The sequence below is a fragment of the Crocodylus porosus genome, unplaced genomic scaffold (assembly GCF_001723895.1).
Source record: "Crocodylus porosus isolate Cpor-Errol unplaced genomic scaffold, CroPor_comp1, whole genome shotgun sequence".
NCBI lineage: Eukaryota > Metazoa > Chordata > Crocodylia > Crocodylidae > Crocodylus > Crocodylus porosus.
Genome location: NW_017728917.1, coordinates 19,395,080 through 19,421,269, shown reverse-complemented (window position 1 = coordinate 19,421,269; position 26,190 = coordinate 19,395,080). Strand labels below are relative to the sequence as shown.

Here is a 26,190-nt window from a genome sequence, read left to right as displayed (position 1 = left end):
CCATGTGATCCAACATGTAGAGTCCTGATAGATTAAGATGAGATCCCCATAGTGGTGACACAGTAGAACAGATGCTTGGTATCATCTCTCAAAAAAAAACAACCCAAAAAACAAAACTGTTCAGGAGTCAAAAATAACATAGCCAGCATAAGCATTAATACTCTCCCCGATAATCGCAACTCCTCAGAGAAAATCTGAACTTTGCAATGTGCCCTGGAAGTCAAGAGCCAACTCCATCAGACTAGGGTTGCAAAGGAAAACAAACTCCCAAATCGCCTACCCACAGCATCAGAGAGGTAGACTGAAAGATCACAGATGACATTTTAGCCCATCTCTGCTTGCATGCTGAGTTCTCTGGAGAGAGAGAACCTCTAAGATACAAGGAACCCAAGTTACTAAGGACTTCATAGGTCAGAACCAACCACTTGATTGGAAATGAAGTGGAAGACAATGGAGTATCTAGAACAGAGGTGCATGTGAAACATATGGCTGAATAAGTGGCACTGGTGTTCTACATCAACTGATGTTTCTGTGTACCCCGTCTCCCCTCACACCAGCATGCAGAAGAATCACAGAATCATAGAGAAGTAGGGCTGGAAGGGACAGAGGTCATCTAGTCTAACCTCCTGACTGAGGCAAGATCATCCCTATCCAAACCATTCAATATAAATCCATAATCTAACCTCTGAGTAAAACTGTCAACTGTGACACAACACAAGACTTAACAACCTAACCTGCCACAGGTAAGGCAGGGGAACCACAGTAGCCAATATCTTGCTTCTGTAAAAGTCTGTTAATATATGCTCAAGAGATTCCAGGAAGAGGACCAAGAGCCCTGCTACAGAGGAAGGCAACCCCCCCCCCCAATCCATACCAATCTGACCACGGGGTAAAATTCCTTCCTGACCTCAAATATGGTAATTGGTCTGATCCTGAGTGGAACGGCAAGACCCTCCAACCAGGAATCTCTAGCTTTAAGTCCCAGCATGAGCACTGGCATTTGTACACCCCACTTAAAATCCCCAGCCTTGGCTGCAGCCAACACACAATGCCCCCAAGGAAGCTTAAAAATAACCATAACATGTAGCAGAAAGGGGGGTTGGAGTGTGGGATTCCCTTCCAGTCTCATGGGGCAATCAGCAAAGCCCCAAAGCATGGGAAATACCCATCACAGAACATAGGCATAGCTATGTCTAGACCATCCCCAGCCAATGGCTGTCCAATCTCTTCTTGAACACCTCCAGTGATGGAAAGTCCACAGCTTCCCTAGACATCTATTCCACTGCCTCACACTTCTAACAGTGAAACAGTTTTCCCTGATATCCAATCTAAACTACTTTGCTGCAACTTCAGGCCATTGATCTGCACCCTACTCTCTGCAGCAAGACAGAAAAGGTGAGAGAGGCAAAGTGGTACAGTTCCAAGACATTCAGTAAGAAGGTAACTGCTATGAAAGCCATTGAAGACAGGAGCCTGTTGAAGACAATACTGCACTTTGGAAAGCTCAGAGTTGACATCATTCCTCAAAAGCTAGCCCATGGGGGGAGACATATGCATCTCAAAGGCAAACATACGGCCCAGTTGCTCAAGACCAGCTTTTCTGCTGCTCGTGCCTCATAACTGAAACCAGATTCTCCAAGGCACCAGGTTCCTTTGAACCTCTGGACCTGATAGTGGGTGCTGACCACCATTTGAAGAGTGCAGAGCCCAGAGTGTGCCCACTGCTTGGGGCCCCAGACAAACACCACTCACAAGGCAAAGGTATAATCTGTAACTATTGGCATCCACAACAGGCACTCAGAAAGCATAGGTAGGGGAATAAAATGCAAGGCTTTAGGTTATCAGCACTGCTCTTGTGGGGGAGCAGTCCATCTCTTAAAACATGTCACGTTTACTACAGGCATTAAGACCACGCTGAAAGCTGAGTTTGTCCATGCTCTGAATACATGGGCTATAAACAGGAGCATGCCCATCTCTGGGCAAGCACTGGTACAGGAGACAGGGGAGGCCAGTTTCCATAACTTGTTCAGGCTTTGGCTTCTGCTGATATTGCCATCAAGGGGCCACATTGCTGCCAAAAAAGTGATGTCAGCATCTGCCCCTGGAGGAAACAAACTCCAATGGGTGCCTGTCCACCTTTCCTGTTACCATGTTACACTTTTCCCGTTTCCACGTGGCAAAAATTGCCATTAAGCCACCTAAAGTAATTTAAAACACCTCTGACACATTTTATTTTTAGCTTCTGAATTTCTTCCATGAGGGTTTTTTTATTGTTTTCAATTTTCAATGTGGATCTGACTTACTCCTGAAAATGTGATTTTCCTTGCTTTACAACTATTATACCACCAGGTGCTGCTTCGGTTCACTTGTAAATCCACGGAAATCCATCAAATTTCTCTTGCAATGATTCAACCGGATGCCAGGTGCTAATCTCACAAATTTTTATTGATTATTATTTTACTGGGTATTCCAAATTAATTAAAAATGAAATTAAAACAAAACAAAACATGTTCTGCCTTTTCACATGCACAAGCTCATTATGCATCAGGTTGTGCATTATGAAACAGCTGAATGTGACTGTTACTAACTGTTGATGTGGGGCTGGACTTGAACCAATAACACATGGTCAGTCAGGTTCACCCTCCCACCCTTATCTTGAGCTCTTCAGTCCCCCTTCAGCTTTCATTTTACTTTTGCCTCCCAGGGAACAGTCCCTCACACCCACCAGGCAGCAACACTGAATGGGAAATAATGGTGATAAGCAATCCTGACACTCAAAGAACAGACTCTTGTACTAGAGCCTGGTGGGGACAGTTAAAGAGTTATAGCAGTGGTTCTCAACCAGGGTGCCATGGCACTGTTATCACTCTTAAGTTTGCAGACATGATTCATAAGATACACCCAGAGATTTCAACCAGGAATCTAGTGTTAAAACCATTCTGTCCTGTTGTGGGCTTCCCGAGTTCTTTGCAACAGAAGAATTGCTTTTTTTAAAAAATCAAGTGAAAACTAAGAGCTGACATTTTCCAAGGGGCACCTTGAGTCTAGTGAGGGATGCCTTGAGTCTAAACGTGGTTAAGAACCACTAAGTTAAAGCCACCCTAGGCACCAGCTGGCACTGCCTCTCCAGCACTGCTGGGCCCTGTGCTTCCTCTTGTGATGCGTGTTAGCGGAGCTTTCCAAACATGATTGAGCATGGGCAAATAACCTTATTATGTGCCCACCAGGCATGTTGTCAGCCATTCCTTTACCTCAGCAAATTCTTCTCAGCTCTAGCAAATGATTTCCCTGTGGCTCCCATCAAGTCCTCCACACATGTTCTGCTGATGCATCTCAGACTCAGCCCTGGCCTTCTGCGACACCTGTTGCTTCAAACCAGCACCTTCTTTTGAAGAGACCTCAAAATGTGCTACAGACCAAGAAGATCATCCCTTTGGGAAGGGATCGTAAACACCATGCTGGGTTAACTGCCCAGTTTTAGGGGAGGGGAGAGGGAAGTGTACAGTGCTAAAGTACAGTCGGGGGCAGGCACAACTTCACAAGCCCAGGTCACAAAGGGGTGATGCAAACACTCAGCATGCTGTGGTGAGGCAAAGGTCACAGCAACGTAATGAGGGCATCCTTATGCCAGCTTAGGGGAGAGGTTTCTCTGGGGCACATTTTAATATGCTCCTTAAATCCACTGCTTTGAAGGTTCTTTTACTCCACAGTAATTAGGGAGCAAGGAAAGCAACTGTTGGCACAGCTAGTAGGGAGCGTGCCATCCTCTCAGCCTGAGAGTCTCAAGTGACTTCCTAGACCTCCCTGACTGTGGGATTATCTGCTTTCCCATGAACTGCCACATCAGCAGCAGCTAGCTCTACCATCTTTGCACTGCTTGCCTGACACAATCTGGCTTCTGCTTCACGACAGGTAAATGCAAGACCGCAGTACTAGAGTGATGGGACCAAGTCCCTGCTATACCCCAGTCCCTTTGCCCACATCTGTTTTAAGGGGTGGAACTGGAAAAAAACTCCTGTGTCTTGGGGCAGGCAAAGCACCAGGTCTAGGTTCACACAAAGCCAGGCAGCGTATTCACCAACAACTTGATTTTGCCTCCTGCCTTGCAGTCCCTGAGGCTTTCTCTAACTGCTGTCACAGGTGTAGCTTTGCCTGCCACTCACTTGCATAGCTCAAGACCTGCAAAGCCATTATCTATAAGGACATTACTGCCACACCACAGGCAGCTCACTAACTTTAGCTTTTCACTAGTCAAACTGGGTCTAGGCTCCAGAGCAGTGGTTTTCATCCTTTTATGATTCAAGGCACCCTTCAATCAACTCAAGACACACCTCGGAAAATGCCAGCTCTTATTTCTCACTTGTTTTGCGAGGACAGAGAAATAACAAAGCCGTTCTTCTACTACAGAGAACTCAGAAAGACCATAATAGGTCAGAAATGCATGTGATCTCAGATTTCTCTTTGAAATTGTTGGGTTTATCTCACGAATCATGTTTGTGCACCTAGCAGTGTTAACATTGCAGAGCACCCTTGAAAGGATCTCAAGGCAGCTCAGAGTGCCATCACGCCCTTGTTAAGAATCACTGCGCTAAGGTCAGCCTCGCAGCATGCTCTGCTCTGTATCATTCACATAGAGACTTGCTGTTTCCAGAGTTTTCTCTTTTGTAGTCTTCTCTGAGAGCTCAAAGGAAACAGACTCCTTGCAATTCATACCTGGTAGCACTTCCTCAGAGGCTTGCTTACCCTGTTTCAGATCAAACACATTATAATTTTCACCCACCTCTGTAAATCTCAGTCTTATCTTTTGCATCTATGCAGTTAACCTAATCCATATCTGAACTGCTTATCACCTCAATGCCACATTTTCCAAAAGAGCCCTCTAACTGGTGGCTTCTCAGTTCTGGACAGCTAAGTAGCTGCAGCTAGGGGTATCAAGCAAGCTCAGAAATGAGCTTTGAGGATGTAGGCAAAAATGTAAATGTTTCTTAGCACCCCACTGGGAGTGAAGCACCCTGGGACCCTGAATAGCTTGATGTCAGTAGGTCGTCCTGATCTGGCACTTGGAGGGGTGCACAGCAGGGTCCCATCTGGCTGGGTGGAGGGAAGGGTGGGGGCAGTCCAGCCCTGCCAGCCACACTGAGGAGGGGACTTAGTATGGATGCAGTTCAGCCCCACAGGGGGGAAGAGGCATGACCTAGTCCTAATCCAGCCACGCAGGGAGAAGGGGCTGTGGCCCAGGCCCAACGTGGCTGCCTGGATGGATGCAGTGTGCTGCAGCTCTGATTCAGCTACAGAAGGAGGGGTGTGACCTGGCTCTGATCTGGCTGCAAGTCTTGGGATTTTGGCAACAGGGGAGGGATTCAGTGTTAATTGCCACTGTTCCCCCGCTGCCACATTTCCCTACTCGTGGGGAGCCCCACAGACTGGATGTCACGGCTCCACAGGCTGGATTTGGCACCCAGGCCAGACATTGAGCATCTCTGCATTGGAGCCATCCAAAGCATGCTGGTAACCTTCTAGCACAATACAGAGCCTCATGCACCGAGTGAAACCATCTTGGAGTCAGCAAAGTCACTTGGGGTTATAAAGATGAGCACAGGATGGAGGCTGTAGTCAACCTGCACTTGCAACATGATGGAGGGAGGGCTTTGTGTTCCCAGTTATTAGATTTCCTTGTCCTTGAGTTCTTCCTAATGTGTTAAAAAAGATCCGTTTTACAGCAAGAATGTGGTAGGCCCAAGGCCCGAGGCCCAAGACAGCCCTCTGATGACATGCAATGCTGGGGGGTTTGCTGGCCCAAAAGGAGGATTGTGTTGTCTGCTTTATTTCATGAGGAAATTGTTTTATGTACACACCAAGTGTGAAGCCAGCAGTGTGATGTCGGACCTCATAGATCTGACCATAGAGAAGTACGGGTGGAAGGGACCTCATCAAACAGGCCATGCTGACCAGCACTCACAACACTGGCTTGGGTGTCTGCACCCCGGGGCTCTATCACCTCCTCCAGGGAGTGACTGTGCAATGTTGGGGAAGGCCCAGTACGCAGCTTAGCTGCCTATAAAGTCCATACATTAATATTTGTCTCCCGCAGAACTGCCCTATGAAGCATATTAACTCTTGCAAGGGCCTTCTGAGTCCCTTTCAAGGTGGGTGGTGCTTAATTAAGGCATTTTCAGAATCTGGAAAGAAAAGCAAAACAAAAAAACCATGCGTCTTGTGCTGCACAGCGCCCACAGCACCATCCTCACGCCACAGATTGGCCTGTCTATCGCTCTACCCCCTGCCCTACAACAATTGCTCTTTTCCCTTCTTTTCCCCCCTCCCCGGCAGCAGACAGAGCAAACCTAATAATTCAGATGACAGAATTAAACTGATCCTGATTAGAAAAGCCCTTACCCTGAGGAGAGAGAATCTGGCTCCGTTCTAGCCTGTAATCCAATAGTCTCTCACGGCCTTCGCAGCAAACCCAAAACCCGCCTCCGGGCAAAGACACTTTCTCTTGAAACAAGGGAAGTTAACTTTGTCTTAATGGGAATTTTGACACGTTTTGCTTTGATTTCACTAATGTTACAAAAGTAGCTGTTAGAAAATATTTCAGCCCCCCTGTGAGAGACGCGCTGCTTAGGCGTGTCGGCGCACTGCCCAGCCAAAGCCTTCCAAGAGGAATCGAGGATTGCAGAAAGGAAAGGCTTTGGTGCCAAATTGTGCTCCCCCACCCCCTCCCTGAGGGCGAAATCTGACTATTTAATTACAGCTTCATCAGGAAACTCTGGCACCCCACAATCTGAAGCAAGTCGCCATTTGACAGGCAAAGAAACGCACCTGCCTTGGCACAGGATGGACAGCTGAGCTGGCACTAGGCCGTGGATACCATGATCTCACGTAACAGTGCCCAGGCCAGACGCCTGTTGAACAGGCTGGGGAAGAGGGAGTCTAGTGACCAGAGAAGGGTTGACTCCAACAGTCCAAAGTCTGTTATAAACCTTAAAAAGGCAGCAGAGGCAGTGGAAAAGTTTTTGGATCCTGCTGTGCCAAGGAAGGGGAGTCTGCCCCTTTTTCACATCCAGAAGGTAACTAAAGACACTGGAAGCTGAATCAGGGAAATAGGAAACCCAGATCCCACCTGCAGAGATCCATATCTCCCATGACAGGGAGAACCAACCTTTTTGGCAGAAATCCCACACCTTCCCCAAATGTCACTGTGATCCTCTGCTTCTTCCTGATCTGCTGCTCTACTTTCCGCCCTAATCTACTATGGTGGTGTTTATCTTCTCCTTGACCTGCTACATACTACACACAGAGGCTGCTTGTGCCACTTGTGGTACATGTTCCTGCAGGGTGACCAGTTCTGTCCTAAGGGATGCCCCTTCCCACCTCCAGTACAGGGAAGTCCCTGGGGTAGAGAGAGCAGCTGGCTGGGAAAGATAGCCTCTTTCCAGAAGAGAGATGGGCAGAGCAGACCAGAAAGACTGCCCTGTATGAGACATGCATACTCCCTGGCACCGTGCACATCACATGGGTTACAGTTGCTCCTCACTTCCTGTCCTAAACAGTCGTATTATATGGCTGTTTCACCCTAAGGGGAAGCAAAATGACCCATCTGTACTGTACCTTCTATAAGGCATTAGGGGATATAAGGAGCTGCAGAAGTGTCCCATTTCCAGGCCCTACCTTGGCTGTGCTTTCTCCTCCTCATGCAGAGCCTCTGATCCAGCCCCTTAAACTCTGCACCCTGCTCCTGCATTTGGCCTGCAGCAGATCCTGTGGTCTGCCTGGACACAAGCACACACCTGGGAGGAGGTAGGAAACAGGCAGTGCCCAGCTCAACTCTCCTTCCAAGGTCATCCACTCACCAGGATTTTCCATTGTTATTTCCAACTCTGGCTTCTGTTATGGGATCTCTCATCTCCCCAAGTGGTGTAGAGAGGGTTTCAATTGGAAAGGAGGCAGGATGATGACATGCGCATGCTATTAACTTCCTGGAGTTTCATAAACTCACCTCCACTTGGCTCCGAAACAGTGGCTGCTACCCTCCCAGCCTCCCTGGTGCACTCAGCCTCATGTGGGGGAACAAGCTACCTCTTATATAAACCCTGCTGCACCATTTCTGAAACTTTCAATGCAATTTAACCACTGCACAGCATAGGTCAGTCCTCTATAAATATGCTGCTAAAGAGCAGTTGACACCTGGCATTCACTGACTGAACTGATGCATGGAAAGTGAGACACTGTGGGCTTCACTGCATATTCTTGTCAGCTGACTATGGAATATTAGTGAAGGGGCCAAGCTGAAACCCAGGACCAGAATACTTCTCTGCTCTGGGGTACTCAAATTCCACCACCCGTTTTTGCAGCTGGAGCCCATCTCAGACTAATTTCCTTACTGAACCTTAATAATTATCCAGATAAAATTCACTTATGTGGCAGCTAACCACAGGGAAAGGGTTGAGAAGGAGTGTCTAGCATTCCACAGCCCAATTCGGCAAGACACCTAGTACCAAGCATACGATGAGTTTCAGTGGGCAAGTTCTTAAGCACCTTCCTGAATCAGGGCCTTAGCCAGGGAGTCAAATAATAGTAGCTCATTTTAACTCTGCTGTAGGGGTTCAAATGCTATAGTGATGGACACAACATGAATACAGGGGTGGACAGATAGACAGCAAAGCAGGATAAGGGGTTTCCTTAAACATTGTTAGAGGCTTAGGAAACACAAAATACATAATGCTTCTCCACAAGCAGCATCCTTCATTCCGTGGGATTCCAAGGCCCATTACAGATTTTACACAGAACCTTTCACTTGCCGTTGAAATGCATCCTGTTCACAGGGGGAAAGTACTGGGTGTTCAACATCTCTCAGCGAGGGTACGTAAAATGTTAAGACAGTAGAGTGAAGACGACTTCTGATCCAATCAGTAATGGGGATGGGGAATAAAATGTTGGGGTAGGGTGGGGACAGAATATAATTATCCAAACTGGAATAAATTAAACAAATACAGAGGTTATGAGATTCGGTGTAGAATCTTGGAAGCAGTGTTTATACACAGTCAGCTTTGGTGCCCTTACTATGCTGGCTTTATGAGGCCCCATCCTTGCCCTGACACACATTGTACCACATTTGCAAGCTATTTTTTGTTGTTTTAAAGCAATGCAGCAATTCTAACCTCAAGCCTTAGATTGTCAAACAGTTTTTCTTTTCTTTTCTTTTCTTTTTTTTTTTTTAAGATACAGCTGAACTAATTTGATGAAAGGGAAAAATAAAACGTTAGCCAGACTAAACACACACGGTTCCTACCTACAACTAGTGCTCAGCTTCTCGGAGGCCAAAGTCAACACATGTCAATTTTTAACATGACAGGACCTTAAAAAGGAGGTTTGAGTCCTGGACGAGGGGCGGCTGGAACACATTAATAATGGGCTCAGTCAATTACAGGCTGGCGTGACGAGTCCTTACAAAGTGTTGGTGGATAGGGGTGGGCTTTATTTGGTGAAAAGATGATTTATGAACAATTTGTCTACTAAGTTAAAACAACAGCATTTTCTATACTGAGTAGCCACCAAAGTTGTATGTACTTGTGTGCAAGAGTGTGCACATGCGTCTGCTGGACTGTGGATAAGTTGCATAAAGATACACTGTATGTATGGGTGAGTATGTGGTGCAATGTGCAGATAAGGATTGAGAGAGGGTGCACTCCTTCACAAATGCATCTGTGTTAAAAGCTTGGGTGTATGACTACCAGATATAATTGTAAGCATGTTTTTTGAGAGCACTGGTCTCTTTGCAGGGGGTGGAGTCTCTATATTTATAGTCATGGGCTGTGTGTTTGTGTGTGTGTGTATGCATGCATACATATTTGACTCTGGGGAACATGTGTCCCTGTACATGTCTCCATTAGGTTGCTTCATCTGGGAACATGTGAAGATCCCAGTGTGAGTGGATGTGTAAGCACCAGTCTCTTTGAGGAGCTTTGTCTCTCTGGGAGTATGTGGGCTCATATTAATTTCTCTGTACATTTCCACGCAAAAAGGCACATGACCTAACTAAAGAGAAGCCATCATTTGTTTAAAACCTCAAAAACAGGCAGGTCAGCAGGAGTTCGCATTAAAAGATCAAGGCAGAAATTTCCAAAAGCTCATGTTCTGGCCAATTGCATGGTGAGGACCATGTCATTTCACCTGGTTTCATCTTAATGAGATGAGCAACTGGCTGGCAGGTCCAGCTCACTTGACAGGCCTGTCTCGTCATGGGGCTGCCTTATCAGGGAGCATCAGTGTCAGTCAGCCTTCATAGAATTTACTGAGCAGAGCTGACTTTTCTGGTGATATGCCTATCACAGTGGAAATGGCTATTTTGGGTTGCATCTAAAAGGCACTCTTAGCAGCCCATGGGACAATTATATTGCTTTTGAGGGGTGTGTTTCATAACAAGGCAGCCACAGGTATTTAAAACAGATCTGAAAAATAAATGGAGGGTATAGGAACTGAAATATACCCAGAAAATGCCTATTAAACTATATGGTATGACCAAATAGATTGAACCCTAAGTAATATAACTAGAAATATTCACATTCAGTTATCAGTCAAATCCATGGCATGGTGTAGCCTAGTATAATTCAACATGGGGTCTGACGGTCTTCTTTGCTGCACTTTCGTTAATTGGGAGTTAACTTCAGGGAAGTCAATGAGGCTGGCTCTACAGTATCTGGTACCTTCTGGACCATTTATACTAGTGCAATGGTACAAATTGCACTGGTAGTCGGTGTACCTTGCAGTACTATTTGCACCGACTACAAGGTGAAGCAACATTAAAAAATATTAAAACATTAAAACATTAATAAATAAATAAATAATCAGACCTCCTTGTTAATAGCCTGTACCAAGAAGCAACCCAGATTCAGGTTAGCATGCTGCAGCTCAGGATTAGCAGAATTATGTGGGAGGCCTAGAACAGGAATAGCAAAAACAACAACAAGCCAAAGCTAGGTGTGCAAGGGGCCCCCATTGTATTGCGGTACACTATCAGTATGCTCGACCAGGGAAGAGAAGGGGCCCACAGTTGAACCTTTGGGGGATATGCCCCATCCCTGCTGACAGTGGCCACTGTTAGAAGCCTGCTTTGTACACGGGTCTCAGGTTTTCACACAATGTATTTGAAAAGCAAGAGAGAAAACAAACATGCCAAATCACAGCTGCACTGAAAACACAACTACCTCAACAGTCGTGCTCTCAAAACACTCCCTGCCTTGGTGAGTGCATCTGAATTTCCGGAGACAACTTCAGCACCTGTGCAGTGGGGTGACATCCTAGCAATACTGCCCCTATCAGCAGAGGCTGTGGCTAAGGGACAACACAACAGCAAGCAGGGAGGTTAATGCCCCCTCTGCCCCATGCTGCTCTGTGACCTGCCCTGACTGAAGGGAATAGGCACTTCAGAAAAAGAAACAGTGAAACCCAAGTCATTCTAACTTGACCTCCACAGGAACCCCCATCCTTTGGTATTTCCCCCCCATCCTTTGTTTTGTTTTCTTTTTTCAGCTGAGACCAAAAGTGCTCAGTGGAGCCAAGGCAGCCCTATTCTCAGATGAAGCTGCCTTAAGCTTAACCCACTCACACCCTCTAAGGAGCTGAGTTGAAGTTAAAGAGGAACTTATGCACACACAATGCTCCGGGCCTTGGGAACAGAGGACAAGGAGTTGGCAGGGTTTGGAGCTGGAAGTTATTGTTGGCACAGAAAATTCCGTTTGCAGAAGGGAGAGATGGGTAAACGGGAAGCAACATCCCATGAATCAGGTATCGAAAAAGAGTGCTTCTCCCTGAAGGGAAAAGAAACATTTGCTCCATGGGAAAGAAAACCTTCCCTCCAGAAACGGTTCTTGAAAGCAGCACAACGTTGGCTTTCGAATGGGGACAGCGGGTAAAAGGTTCGACCCAGAGGAAAAGGCCAGGGATTCATTACACTTTCAGCACTCGGATAAGTATGATATTACTGTATAAACACACAAACATATACACATACACTGTTTAATGCATGCAATATATAGATTTTACAAGTCTGTCCACACACACTACACACCAGTAGTTGCAGACTTACCGGATCACACACAATATCCAAGATCACACACAATATTAAATCCAGTGTCCTGCCTCTCATAGGGGCTAGTACCAGATGCTTCAGTCTAAGAACCTCACACTTGGCAAGTATGAAACATTCTGCCTATCAAATTAGGTTTCATTTTGATCACTGATAGGGAATCCTCATGTACAATGAGAGTTCCCAGATGTACATTACACATATGCATGCACGAGCGCACACACACAGATATGCTGAGGAATAATTGTTGCACATGTTTAAAGAGTTATGTTGCTCAAATACAAAGCTCTGTGTGCAGGTTATTCTGAAGACAGGACAGGGCATTTAGAATGCAATTACAGTATGTTGTTTTTTATTTTTTTATTTTTTTATTATTTATTATTATTCAGAATAATTTGAGTTTAGGGTTTGATTGCTAAAAACTTGTTTTCACTTGTTCTGCACTAGCAAACAGAACATTTTCCCAACGTTTTTGAGATGTTAAAAGAACAACGAAAAACTTGTATTTTCTTTGTTTGTCTGTTCCTAAAACTTGCTAACAATCCCATTTATTTCTACATTCTCCAATCCTAGTCTCTTCAAGGGGAAAACTCTTCCTTGACTGGTATCAAATGCCCCTTTTGGAGGAAAAAAGAATGTCCATTTTGGGTTGCTTTCCTCAGACTTTGTTGTTAAAGTCCAGTATCATCTTTCTTTAACACAGACAAACCACCAGGCACAGTAAGGAAGAAGGAGAACAGCACAGCAAAGGATGAGCTTCCACTTCTGTCACCAATCCTTATACTTTGGTTGCTAAAATATCATAATCAGACTACATGGTGCAAGATACTTTTAGCTATTCAACATTATGTGGGCTGGGATTTAAAGGTAGGATGTTAGCACCATAGCAAACATATCAGCAAAGGTAAGCATGGACAAGACACACATGCTGACTTGACTGCATCCTGTAATGTGGCTAAGCTGCTCATGTTAAATCCTAACATTGCTACAACTTTAACATGCTCATTTTAGTACACATTAAAGCAGGGGTGGGCAATTATTTTGGGTGGAGGGCCGCTTACTGAGTTTTGGCAAACCATCAAGGGCCGCATGACAGGCAACCAGGGGCAGATAAATATTAATTTTCTAAATTTTTTTAGGGGCCCCATGGGCCAGATAGAGTAGCTGGTGGGCCACATCTGGCCCACGGGCCGCATTTTGCCCACCCCTGCATTAAAGGCACTTTAAAAATACATTAGTACTAGGGCTGTGCAAAATGTTGCCAGCAGTTTCATTTCAACACTCTTTCGACTCATTTCAAGCTCTAAAGAGCAAAATCGAAATGAAACAGAGCTTCGAAACAGCCTCAAAACGAAACGAGGCAAATCGAAACGTTTGGAAGCTCAAGCTGGGCTTGCCTGCAGGGAAACGCATATTAAAGAAAGGAGAGGGAGGGGAAGGGGAAGAGGGAGGAGTACTCTCATTACTGACATGTGTAGCTGGCCAGTGACTGTCATCCTTCCCTGAGGTCCCTTCCACCTTCCATGAGGTCTCTTCCTATCCCAGTGCTCTGGGGGAGGGATGGAAAAACTGCATAAAAGGCAGCACTGTTTGAACTGCCCTGCTTTCTGCCTTGGTGTCAGTTGCTGAGCTGTGGGTTTGAGTTTTTCCTGTCAGCAGCTAGAGGTGCAGGGCCCAGAACCTAGAAGCCCTGCACCAATCTGCTCCACAGCTGGCGGGCTTCATGGTCACACCAGAGGCTAGCAGACCTGCAGTGTTCATCCCGCCGTGCCTTAACATACACAGTGTCACCCATGTCATGAGTTTTGCTTGTCTGCAGCTTGAGGTGCAGTTTCCCCAAAACCCTTTCACCTATCTCCTTGAAATTTGGCAGGCTTCATGGCCTCAGGAGGGGCTAGCATGCCTGCAGTTTTCACCTTGCCATGGCTTAACACGTACATGTGACATGAGTTTTGCTTTCAAGATTCTGAGGTACAGTTTCCCCCAAGCCCCTGCACCTATCTCCTTGAAAGTTGGCAGGCTCCATGCCCTCAAAAGGGGCTACCATTCCTGCATGTTTCATCCAAATCAGGCCATAAATGAAAAAGTTATATAGGCTGTTTTGAGCTTCCCCATTATAGCCTACGGGTGAAACATTGAAATAGTCAAAACAGCGAAACTGTTTTGACGAAACGAGATGGAACAGCAGTTTCAAATCGAGATGAAATTCAAAACGAAACGCTGTTCCATCGAAATGCTGAAACGCAAGACGAAATGGAAAGGTGCCATTTCACACAGCCCTAGTTAGTATGTGTTCTCTTAAACCCTTAGCTTGCTAAGACTATTGAGCCTGTCTTAATCTGGATTCTGGGCTATTGCTTAGCTTGCTTAAAAAAAAAAAAAAAAAATCAAACCACTGAGCTGTGTCTACACTGTTGGTTGAACTCTCCTGGGATTTCAGCTTATTTGGCAGAAAAAGCACCTTTTCCTGGACCGGACTTGGCCAAAGTGTGAGCTTGTAATTCATATGAGACTAACTCAGTTGAGTCACAGGACTCAATAGCACACTCTTAGTGCCCACAGGAAGCCAGGATCTCAACTTCATGGCAAGTACACCAAAACAAGATGCTTAGGCATTGGATTTAGATGGCCAATTTTGTTGCCATCATTGAACAGAAAGCAAAGAGAGAGAAATAGAGCAGGGAGACAAGATAGGGAGAAAGATGATGATTCATGATGGAAGGACTAGTGGTAGGAACCCGAGGTTCATGCTTCAGGAGTGGCTGGAGATGTCATTGTCTATTTCCCTCTGCCCCTTGCCCGGTCAGAATGCTTTTCACAACCAGAAGGTGTCATGGCATGGTGGTAGATTCCCAGTCCCTTCCAGCTTGCATAGCAGTGACAACCAGGAAGACAAGACTGATTAATGTTTCTGGCCATCTGCAAGCACATTGCCAAAGTGGGTCAGCAACCCTGTCCCACTACACCAAGCAGCACTGATCCACCTACGAACACATCCTCTCATCTTAACACATTTTTCAGTCTGTTGCTGTAACAACTTGCCAGGAATCCCTAGTTACTAGGGCTTACACCACTCCTTTGTCTCTGTCCTAGGTTTTCTTTTGACAATAATTTCACATAACAAGTCCATGTCTTTCTGCTACCTTTTGTCCACTTTGGTTATTTATGGCTTCAACCAAAAGTAGTGTTTAATTCAACTCAGGAACTGGGGATTTTTGTAGGGGCCAAACATTTTTAGTTCAGCTGGAACCATTAAACTCCTGTGAGAAAGGTCCACCATTTTAGTCGCACCTTGAAGCCCTAGGTGACACCCAAACTAATGTTTTCCAGCAACATTTCCTATTGTTGCTACCTTCCCTGGGCAAAGATAGAAAAGAAATGGTGTTTAAGTGGCAACTACAGTAGGACCTGTGTCTACCCAGAGCTTCTAGCTTTGCCATCAACAATAGGAAATGTTAGGCAAAAAGGCCTAGCAGAAAACACAGCCTTAGCTTCTAAACAGCCAAGTCCAGTGAACAGTTGAAAGGGACACTTACAAGTCTCTTGGCCACATAGCTCAAAAAGTTCCTTGACATCACAACTCCGCATCCACATTTTCTGGATGTTGCTGCTGTATTTTGTTGAGAAGGTCCCTGCCAGTGCTACTTGGACAGATTGGAGCCAGCTCTGCAGGCAGCTGCTTAGGGCAGAGACTGAAAAACAACCCCCGAAACAATGACAGCACCTTGTTTAAAGTCAATAGTTACTGCTTGTTCACTTTGCACTAATCATTTAAATCATTAGCTCCTGGTGGCTGGTAACAAACCCCATTCTCATCAGCTATGTAATGGGTGAATAATTGCTGTCAGGGCATTGCTAACCCAACCTTCCTCAGACAAAGCAGAGGCAGCATGTGCTCTGAGGTGGGGTAGGGAGAGGGTGTCAGGAATGCAGACAGAACCTAGGATGATTTATGTGTTTTCAGCCAATATATTGGTCAGCCATGGCCTCTCGCATATTCACGGAGCTAAAGCTCTATTGGTGAGGAGCGGGTGGCAGATTCAACCTCGGGGACAATTATTCTCTGGCCAGGGAGAGGCAGATAGCACTGCAAAGGTTGCAAAGGCTGTCCGAGGCAGCTGTCTCTCGCTCTCTCAGCCCTGGTCAGCAGGCCAACTAGTTCATTTCTAAACTCCTGACATAGCTCTGCCCACAGCCCTCACTCCTCACCTGCAGCATCCCCTTCCCCCATTCAGGTACTAGCAAACTTGCCTGTTACCACATGGTGAGCTATGCTGGCTTCTGAGCAGATACAGGCACTTGCCTGCAGCCCTTATTCAGGTGCCTGAGCTCTGGAGGATAAGATGGGACTCATATGCCATCAAATCTTCAAATGATGCAAGGAGAGGCTAGTACAGTACCCACTCCCATGAGTTTCCTTCTTTTCTTCACGCGGGCTAGAATTCCCAACGTTTCTACCCAGCATTTGTCTAGCAAGATCACAGAGAAGGAGTAAAGACAAACTGTTTAAATCAAGTCCATCCCTTTAGTACATGGGATACTTGAATTGCTCCCCAGAAAGAGGACAGATAAGTTAAATTGATGCCTCATATGATCACAGCCAAAAAAAGCCAAGAGGGCTTAGAGGACTCATTCATCTTCAGATTTATAAATAGTGCTTATTCTGGTTTTTATTAATGGAATGGTCACTGTATTTCTCTATTTCCTATCGTAAGAATAACAGACAAGCAATCAGGTAATATGAGGACTTAATTCCTTTGTAGGACTCTGGTAACAACTGAGGCACAGGCAGTGGGTTGATTTCTGTTCTCACAAACAGATGTAAATCTGGGGTCAGTCTGCTAAAGTTAACAGGGCTGCTTTCCATTTTCACCAAAGCAACTCAAAATAGAATTGGCCGATCTGGTATTCTTAAACATTTGATTTGAGACCAAATAATTTATCATAACTGCGTGACGTCTCAGTAGTCAAACTGAGAATGATCAGGACTATAACCTCATGGCAGAGATAATATGATTTCTTAGATCACCTGGGAGTCCATGAGAGTTTTCAGGTATACATAATTATATTGCAAAAATAAATGAGTAATTAGTGACCTTGTGGGAAGCTCTCATCTTGACAGTCTAATGACATTGGGTGGGACTAGAGATTTAGCTTCCCCAGGACTTCTCTGACTCAGGCTTTGACCTGTTTTTTGGCTACGGTTTTTCAACAGGGAAGTCAACTCCTCGTGAACAAGCCAGAAAGTACCACATGCTGCCATTGAGGAGCAAGCTATGGCATTTGGCCACAACCCATCATCCAAAGCCACATGGATCTGTACCCTTCTATAGGTCCACCAGTGGGTGAAAGGCCTTAGTATGCTCATCACTGGGTGCTGTGACTCTCCTGCTTTACAGGTAGCCAGCCAGCTCAGCTTATCAGCCAGAGCCATGAACACACTCACTTTATCCCTGTCCCTTTCTGGTGTGCTGTTTCTTGGAGACAGAGTAGTGCAGTAGCAGCTCCTGAATGCCTTAGGGCTTACCCCAACCAACAAATAAGCACCTACTGTGCAGAGCATAGATGTTTGAGCCCCCAAATGAGATATTGTGTGTTTTATTAGCTTGGTAAGTCTCTGCAGTCACTTACTGGAACACTAGCGGATACCTGTACAATATACACATACTCAGGAAAAGTTGCTGCCCCCCCTTTCTGAAACTCCAGGTAGTACTAAACAAGCAGGCAGGTGCCAAGAGAGCTTAATACACACATGCACTCTGCTATACATTGATACCCAAGCCCCTGGATGAAATTCAGTGTGCTAGGCTACACCCAGCTCCATGTGGCACCATCTCTCCCTCCCTGTTCTGGCGCACGCAGTGCCCACAAGCCAACTCCCTCAAGATAGCTAGATCTCAATAGCTGACCCCAACTGTGGAAGCCGCTGACTCCAGAAATTTGCTTAATCCCAAGACTTGACTCCAGTGAGAAAGTAGCACAAGACTCACCTAATTCACACAGGCTTTCCTAGAAACATCGGTTCCATTTTGGTTCTGATTCCTCCACTGCAAACAGCCTCTCTGTTGCTTTCCTTGCAAATCAGGATGTTGAGTGACAAGTTACAGGGTAACAGATGCTACATATGGACACTGTTCTTGGCACAAGCTCATCCACACATAGTGCACTTAGCTGTTAAGGGAATGAATCAGTACTTGTAATAAAAGATATAGCACTGCATACTTTAATGCTCAAGTTCTAAACTACAAGCTGAACCAAGGGGAGGCAATTATTTTGGGCAGAGGGCCACTTACCAAGTTTCGGCAAGCCATCGAGAGCCACATGACAGGCAGCCCACAGCAGATTAATATTTTCTAAATTTTTAGGGACCTTGTGGGCTGGATAGAATGGCCTGGCGGGTTGCATCCAGCCCCCAGGCTGCATTTTGCCACCCCTGAGCTAAACAGTAATAAGAGAGGGCTTACAGCCTCACACTTTGCTGAATGGTGACTGTTTTTTTTTTGTTTTGTTTTGTTTTGCTGCCATTAGCTTTACTAGGTTTATATAATTCTAGTTGCAAGCATTGTGGTGCTTTACAATACAGAGATGAAGCACACCAAAGAGCTACTAGCAAATCCATTCAAATCCACATTGCTAAAGGTTGAGTATTAGCAGCATGAGTCTGCAGTTGCAGTGGTGCTTCTCCTTCCTCTTTGGTTTGTAAACTTGGTTATTCCTGTGCTTCTAAAGGTCCTTCCTTCAGCTTACAATGCAGTGCTGAGAATCCCAAGCATTCAAAAATCACAAATCATGCCATGCAAATCATGTGATTGGCTACTAACCCATGAGGTTTTGAAGCATAATAAAGTAAGTGTTCACCCCACTTGCTGTCTATTTGTTTGTTGATTTTTTAAAATTTGGCTACAACCCATTTATAAGCTTTTCTGGCAGCCAGGAGAGCTAGAGGCTTAGTTTCCCTTTCCTAATGACAGCTGGGAGACTCACTTTATCACATGACTCCAGGAGATGGGACTTCGAGGGAAACACCCACTAGTGATACAAATCACAAGAGCTGGCAGCAGTAGGCTCATCCCTTCTGGTGACAGAAGTGGGGAGATTACAGTTGGGTGAGATTTAGGAGCCAGCATGTGGAAAAGCTGCCACGGTGTTTTCAGGAGGTGGATGTAGCTCCAGAAATCAAAGGTCATTTTTGGCAGTTGGGGCTCTGGATTGCAAGGCTTTTTTTTTGTGTCTACATCAGGCTTTAATTGTTGTTTAGGCAATGCTTATCTACAATTAAATTTAAGTAAAGACTTTATAAATAAAGACATCCTATGTCTTTCTAAGCAGAACCACACAGAAGAAATCAGGCTTCCAGCAATAGCAGACATAACAGATTTAACCCTTTTGTGGTGGCAGCCAGTCCTTCTTAAACACCATGCTGTTGGCTTCAGAGCTTTTCAATAATAGACTGTGCTCTGCATGTACAAAGTACCTTGTTATAGTCAAGAAATGAACCCTCAGACCCTACATCAGAGGTGGAGAGGGATACTGAGAGAAGGCCATTTACCTCAAGTGGTAGAGACAAGAAGCTTTGGAAGTAGGGTTCAAATCCAATAACACCTTGTGTAATAATGCACATCCCTGTACTCACACTGTCCCTTTCAGCAGCCCAATTTATCATTTTCCTACTGTTACATACCTGAGGTTGAACTAAATATGTGCCTATCTGGACTAACTCCTTTGACTTCCCCAGCAAACTGCCTCAGACTTATGCAGACGGAAACCATAATCTGGCACTTGAGGTCCACAGAGAGACTACACCTGTTATTCTGCTTCAGTCCAGGTGATCCATATATTCTGCTGTGTGCCTACCCCACAGCAGCAGTAACAACTCACCGCTGAAGTGCAGCATTGTTACTAGGTGTGCTGTGTGTGTTGAAATCCTGCTGCCTGGTTTCTAATGCACTGGTGACCACTTTCAAGCCATTCTCTTCTGCTGCTGCTGTCCCTGCCAATGTGCCTGGCTTATCCAAGGCTGCCTGCTCATTCCTAGTATTATTAGTCTGAAGAATGGAGACTCCCCCCATTAGGAGGAGCAATGGAGATGGAAAACAGAAATAGGGAAATAATTCTTAGTACTCTCTGCCTAGCTTCCAACTGCTGTTGAGATTCCCCTACCTAGTGTGGCTCAAGTTTCCCCACATATTTAAATATTCCTCAATAATGTCTGAAATTAGACTCATCAGGTACAAAAGCATCATGTCTCTGGAAAACAGGTGTTTTATGCATCTGTTGCTTTCAGTGATCAGGAACCTGAGCAGGAGTGTGTGTGCACAGACTTTCCCAGGGTCCAGGAATGACCTTGGGAGGAAGAAGGGCTGTAGTTCTTCATGCCACAGAGATAACACATTTGCCACCATTCAAACTGTCTAAAACCTGCCCAGGTTTTATTTTATTGCATTTCTAGATGTCACCAACCCCAGCTGAATTAGTTCTCCGACTGCTGGATAAAAAGTGACTTTCTTTTACTTCAGTATGCCAGACAGTAGCTGAGGTTTAGTTGCAGTGATTCAAATCCATCGGGCTTGGAAAATTGTTGCCATTATACAATAGAGTCGGTTGAGGCTTGCTTTCTCTTTTTAATGTGGTGGTGGCAGAAACTTGCTTCAGGATTCACAGCAAAACCACTACACACATAAATGAACAGAGCATGTGTCCCTGTTGTCATGAAGGTAAGAACAGACTCAGCCCTGGAAGTGTAAAGCTGAGCTCTAGCATGTTATGAGAAAATGTAGAGAGATTTCTTCTCCTATACCCCAAAAACATGAATTTCACCTGTGATATTGCTTTGAAAAGAGCAGAATTTGGTGACTAGAGATTTTCTGCAGAATTTATTTCTCAGTAGGAAGCTAGAGAAAGTTCACAGACTTGTTCAGTCTTCAGTACACTCAAATCCACAGTGAGCTCTAACCACTAGGCTCTCAGTTGACTTCCCTGGGACTTGAATACACGTTTAAAATTAAGCAGGTGCTAAAGTGCGTTGATTGAAAGAGGCAGACTTTAGAATTGGGGTCACAGTTTTGAAGGCTCCGTACTAATGTATATTAACAGTTACAGAAAACCCTCTCTTGAAAGCATGTGTGTGTGCATTGCTTCAACTCTGTAAGGAAGCAGCGTCATGAGGACTTATCCTCCGGCTAAGCTTTTGATTTTCCCTGATACAGCGAGCGGTGTTGTTGCTTACGGCCGTTTCCTTCAATCCACAGTCCTCATGACACAGAACAACTGACAGAGGTGACAAGACCTAGCCACTTTTTATGCCGCAAGATGCAGGAGAATCCTATTTTACACTGATTGAATCCAGTGGCTGGTGAAATAATACTTAATATGGCTATGGGTTGGCAGGATTAGACATGTTTTGGCAATGAGAAGGCTAAACAGTCATTGCCACCAGAAATGGGTCTTGCATTTCCAAGCCACCAGCAGGTCTTCTGGCTTTCAGACAAGCCCCAAACACACTTCACATGTCACTGGCACCTGATGGTGCAGCTAAGCAGTATAAAGTGCATCTTTTTAACCTAACAAGAATAGGTTCACCTCTTCTGAATCCAGCTGCATCCTCAGTAAATGAAAAACCCTTTGCTTTGGAGACCAAGTGTGTCTCCAACATTGGCCAGAAGGTGACGCCCTCCACCTGCAAATGGGATGGAGCCCAATTAGATGTTCAATATCACTAGAAATCATTGCTGTTGATAGAGATAAATGGGTAATACACTATCTATGTAACAATAGTTAAAAAAAAAACAATTGAACTTTTCATCAACTGCTAATCATGATTTTTTTATTGCTTTGCTTTGCATTTTCTGGGGAATAAAACCTCAGAGGAGCCCACTCTTTTGTAGAAAATGAAAGGGCATATAAAAAAATGAATGTACATGGATGCTAAATATTTCAGGTCGTATGACTTTGTGTTTGACCTTAGCAGAAGATGAACTAATCCTGCAATATAATAGACTTTCATAGAGATATGGAAAATGGCTGCTTTTTTATCTCAGTTGCCATGGGAACCATCAGAGAGAAGGCCTAGCTGAGATGCAATAGAAGGTTATTAAATGTGTGCTTGTGTATATTGGAAAAATACAGCTTTTTGTCATCCTGTGTCACTCATAGGTCTTTAATACGTAATGTTTAGGTTATTAATAAACTAACACAGGTCCATTTTTTACAGGGAACAACTGCGAATGTAGCTGTAAAAAAATCAGTACAAGTTGAACATTTGCAAAACTCTTTAATATGGGCAGAAGTGTTTGGCTGTTTTTTTTTCTGAGCTGGTGCTATTTCCATCAAGTTCCCATAAAAGTTTTCCTTCTTCCCTTAAACTGAAGGAAAGGGACATGTGAATGGAGCCCACTTATTCAAAATCAAATCAGCCAGCACACCCTTCTCCTTCCCTTCTCTTTTCTTGGCATATGTGGAAAGAAGAGGTGTGGAAGCACTGGGTTTTACATAGCTCCCCCCACCAGTACATGTTTTTAAGAAGGTGAATACTACTGCACATTAGTCATGTGTGCATTTGTACTGCCTTAAGACATAATAGGAAAAACGGTTTGGAAATATTTATCAGCTGAAACACTGCAGCAGTGTTCCACACCCTGACATCTTTTAAACATATGCACCAGATCAAAGGCACCAACTGAAGAGAAGGAGGAAGAGAAGCTGATATTGATAGCTGATAGCAGCAAAAGGGAGAAGGGACTTCTCTCCAGGTGATGGGAAGGGTTTTTCCACCCCTACCTCCCCCTCTGTGGCAGAACAAGCAGGCTCCCCCTGCCCCTAACCCAGCTGGGGTGCTGGATTTGAGATCCCTTTTTCGGACCCTCCTCTGGGGAATGCAGCTTGGGTTCCTCGGAGCTCTCCTGCAGAGGCTGGCACTTGGAGGGGCAGCTGCAGGGAAGAGGCATTGGCAGGGGGTACCCCAAGGGAAGCCTCCAGCTCCTGGGGATATGATCCACCCTCAGTGCCCCTCTGGTCTCCTGCCAGGCAGCCCTGGGCTGGGATCTCTGCAGGAGTGGCTGTGCACTTCTTGCTGCTGGGTGCAACTCCAGACCCAGGGAGACTCTTGCAGGGGAGAGGGGAGCCATGGGGGCTCCCTCTGCACTCTGCCCAGCCACCCACAGGGCTGGGACAGGAAGGGAGCAATTGGGATACCCCTGCCCAATGCTCCCTTTGGTATCAGGGCTGCACAGCCTGGGGGGGTGGGGTGCCCTAATCCCCTACTCCCCACAAGGCAGAGCCTGCCTGGGGCAGTGCCAAGGGCAGGGCACAGAGCTCGATGCCGGGGTGCCCAGCAGGGAACAACCCGACCCCCATCTCCTGCCCAGCGCCTCTATCTTGGGCTTTTCCCTGCTAATTTGCCAGCCCCCCAGCACTCGGGGCAAACACACACAGCAACTCGTTGCAATGCGATTGCCCCCCTCCCCTCCCTTCTCTCCAGTGCCCTGGTGCCATTTTTCTCTCCAGTGTTAAGGAGCGCACTTTTATCATCCAACTAATATCCCAGTGAGTAAATGCGGGAGCGTTAATAAAATACGAGCTGCTAAAGACATCAGCATCCCGGCTTCCTTGTGCACGCAGCGGGCGGCTCCAGGTGTTTCTGTGCAGCCTCCGGCCGTGAGCACACACGCACACACATATACACCCGCGCACACACGCAAGCATGCATGCATGCTAAGTAAAGCAAGGAATACATAGATTTTGCCTATCTGCCGATCAAACGCGGAGATCTGCTCTGGTAAATGATGCATTAGATGCGGTGGCTGTATTTGTTGTGTGAGTTTTGAAAGGGTCCTGATAATCTGGAAGCGAGAGATAAGGAACACCATTTATTCAGCAGCACTTTGGAACCAATTTTCAACCCTGTTCAACCCCATTCTCCAGCAGCCTCCAGGAACCCAGGAGATAAGGATTGGGCTATTCATTATCTTCACAAGGAACAAAGATTAGCTAGCAGAGATGAAAAATTACCCCTGGATAGTAATAATAAGGAGGAGAACCTCTAGAGTTGCTGAGCCTATATTCTCTCTGCTGCTGCTGCTGCTGCTGCTTCTTCTATTTTTTTAACCCCCCCCCCCTTTTTTTTTTTGTTAAATCAATATTGAAAAGGTTGGGTTATTTTTTTAAACCTCCCCGCTGTCTATCATATTTTTTTCAATATGCAGAATATGGTTGTTACAGTGGGAGAAAACTGCGGCGGTTTTCCCCACCCCCCTCCCTCTCAGGCTTTAAGATGACATATTTAGTATGAAATCTAAATAGCGAAGGCAGAGTAAAACATCATTATCCTATAATAGGCATTCACGGAAAATATACACTTAAAAACACTATATTAGGTTTCAGTGGAATTTGGGGTTTTTTCTGTACACAAAGTCTCTAAGTCGCCCGGGCAATAGCACAGCAGCCGACAACCACAGCAGCGAGGAGATAATTTTTATTTAAAACCCTGAGCTTTCCCGATGATTTAAAAAAACAAAACAAAACAAAAAACAAAAAACACGAAGCTTTGACAAAAAAAAAAGAAGAAAAGATCGTAAATAATTGTGTTTAGACCGCGTTGCCTTCCGGATTAAAACGTCTGTTTAAGCCACACAGCACTTTTCCCTTCGTGGGGCTTTCCCGTGATCTGGTTAATTCCCATACTTGGATTTGCAATAGTTTCTTGCTCTCCCTTTTTAAAAATTAATACATACATACACAGATATATTTTAAATAACACAATCTTTTTTTTTTTACCCTGAATAAATCTGGTTATGTATCTCATCTCTGAGGATGAAGGGTGATACAGGAGAGTAATTAAAACAGTTACTTTGGAAATAGGCTGCTTGGGGCTGATAAGAATTATCTGTAGCATATCAAGGACCCTTTTTCCCCCTGAACCATATCACAAAGACAGACAGAAAATGCCAGCAAAATAGGATTTTTTGTTGTTGTCGCTGCTACTGTTCACATTTTCCCCTCCATTATGATGATAATTATTTTCCTCTGAAACTTTTCTTTCACTTTCCTTCTGGAAACATATATACTTATATACACAAATATATACTCATATATATGTATGTATGTATGTATATGTGTGTATACATGTACACACACACACATATATATAATGTGTGTGTGTGCATGTTTCCTCCTGGAGGTTTTTCTTTCTTTCTTTCTCTCGCTTTTCTTCCCCGAATTAGCCTGATCCTTGAAGTCAGGGGAAAGAAGTTCACCCCAGTCGCAAAAAATAAATCCTGCTTTCAGTCTGTCCCCACACAAGCCCTTTCCACCCTACACCTCGCGTGAAGCAGAGAAAGAGACACTTGAGCTACAGCCGTGTAATGGTCCAAACAAATGATTTTTAATGGCAATAATCTTCCCCCGGGTGCGTGGGTGCGAGAAGGGGGGAAGCGCGAGAGGAAAGCTGAAACTCTCCATAAACCGGCAGGAAAAAGAAAGGGCAGGAGATGGTCCCCCAGCCCTACTTGCAAAACCAGCTTCAAACACATCGGTTCTGGCCCAGTCGCCTAACGGGCTGGGAGCTCCCGTGTTTGAATCCCCCTTCCTTAGGGGAGCCAGGACTAGCCGGGTGCTCGCCAGCCTGGCCTGCCCCCTCCTCCGCTTTCCAGTCCACGCAGGTGCATCGCCCAAGAGCCCGAAGATTAGGGAGATGTAAAGAGGAAAGGTAACAAAAGGGCCAGGGGGCTCCGTGCAAGATTTCCCCTGCTCATCGGGAAATAATCCAAACTAACCCCTTTCCTGGAATAAAGAGAGAGGCTGGGACAAGACAGACCTGATCCCCTATGTCTAAGGAGGCGACAGTGCCCGTGTGCGTGTTGTTGGTATAATATCAATTCAGTTAAAAATATGAAAGTCAAGTCGCGTAGCCGGTGACAGCGAAGGCAACAAAAGGTGCGGGCGGCAGACAATGTGATGTGCTTGTACAGATATTGTAATGATGCAAATGAAGGCGAGGGGACGAGCTGCCTTATTATGTACATAAATACACACTGGCTCGCCGTGCCATCCTTGACTGCAGGAGAGGGAGAAGGGGAGGGGTGGGGAGAGGAGGAAAGTGAAAGCAT

General features: G+C 45.4%; 1 long non-coding RNA gene across 1 annotated transcript in view; it reads right to left on the bottom strand.

Moving 5' to 3' along the window:
* Positions 1-22,341: 22,341 nt before the first annotated feature.
* Positions 22,342-26,190, bottom strand: part of LOC109311281 — a 16,780-nt gene continuing 12,931 nt past the window's right edge. The window contains exon 3 of the long non-coding RNA XR_002101459.1: positions 22,342-23,925. This is a non-coding gene — a long non-coding RNA (uncharacterized LOC109311281). The remainder of the gene's footprint in view (positions 23,926-26,190) is intronic.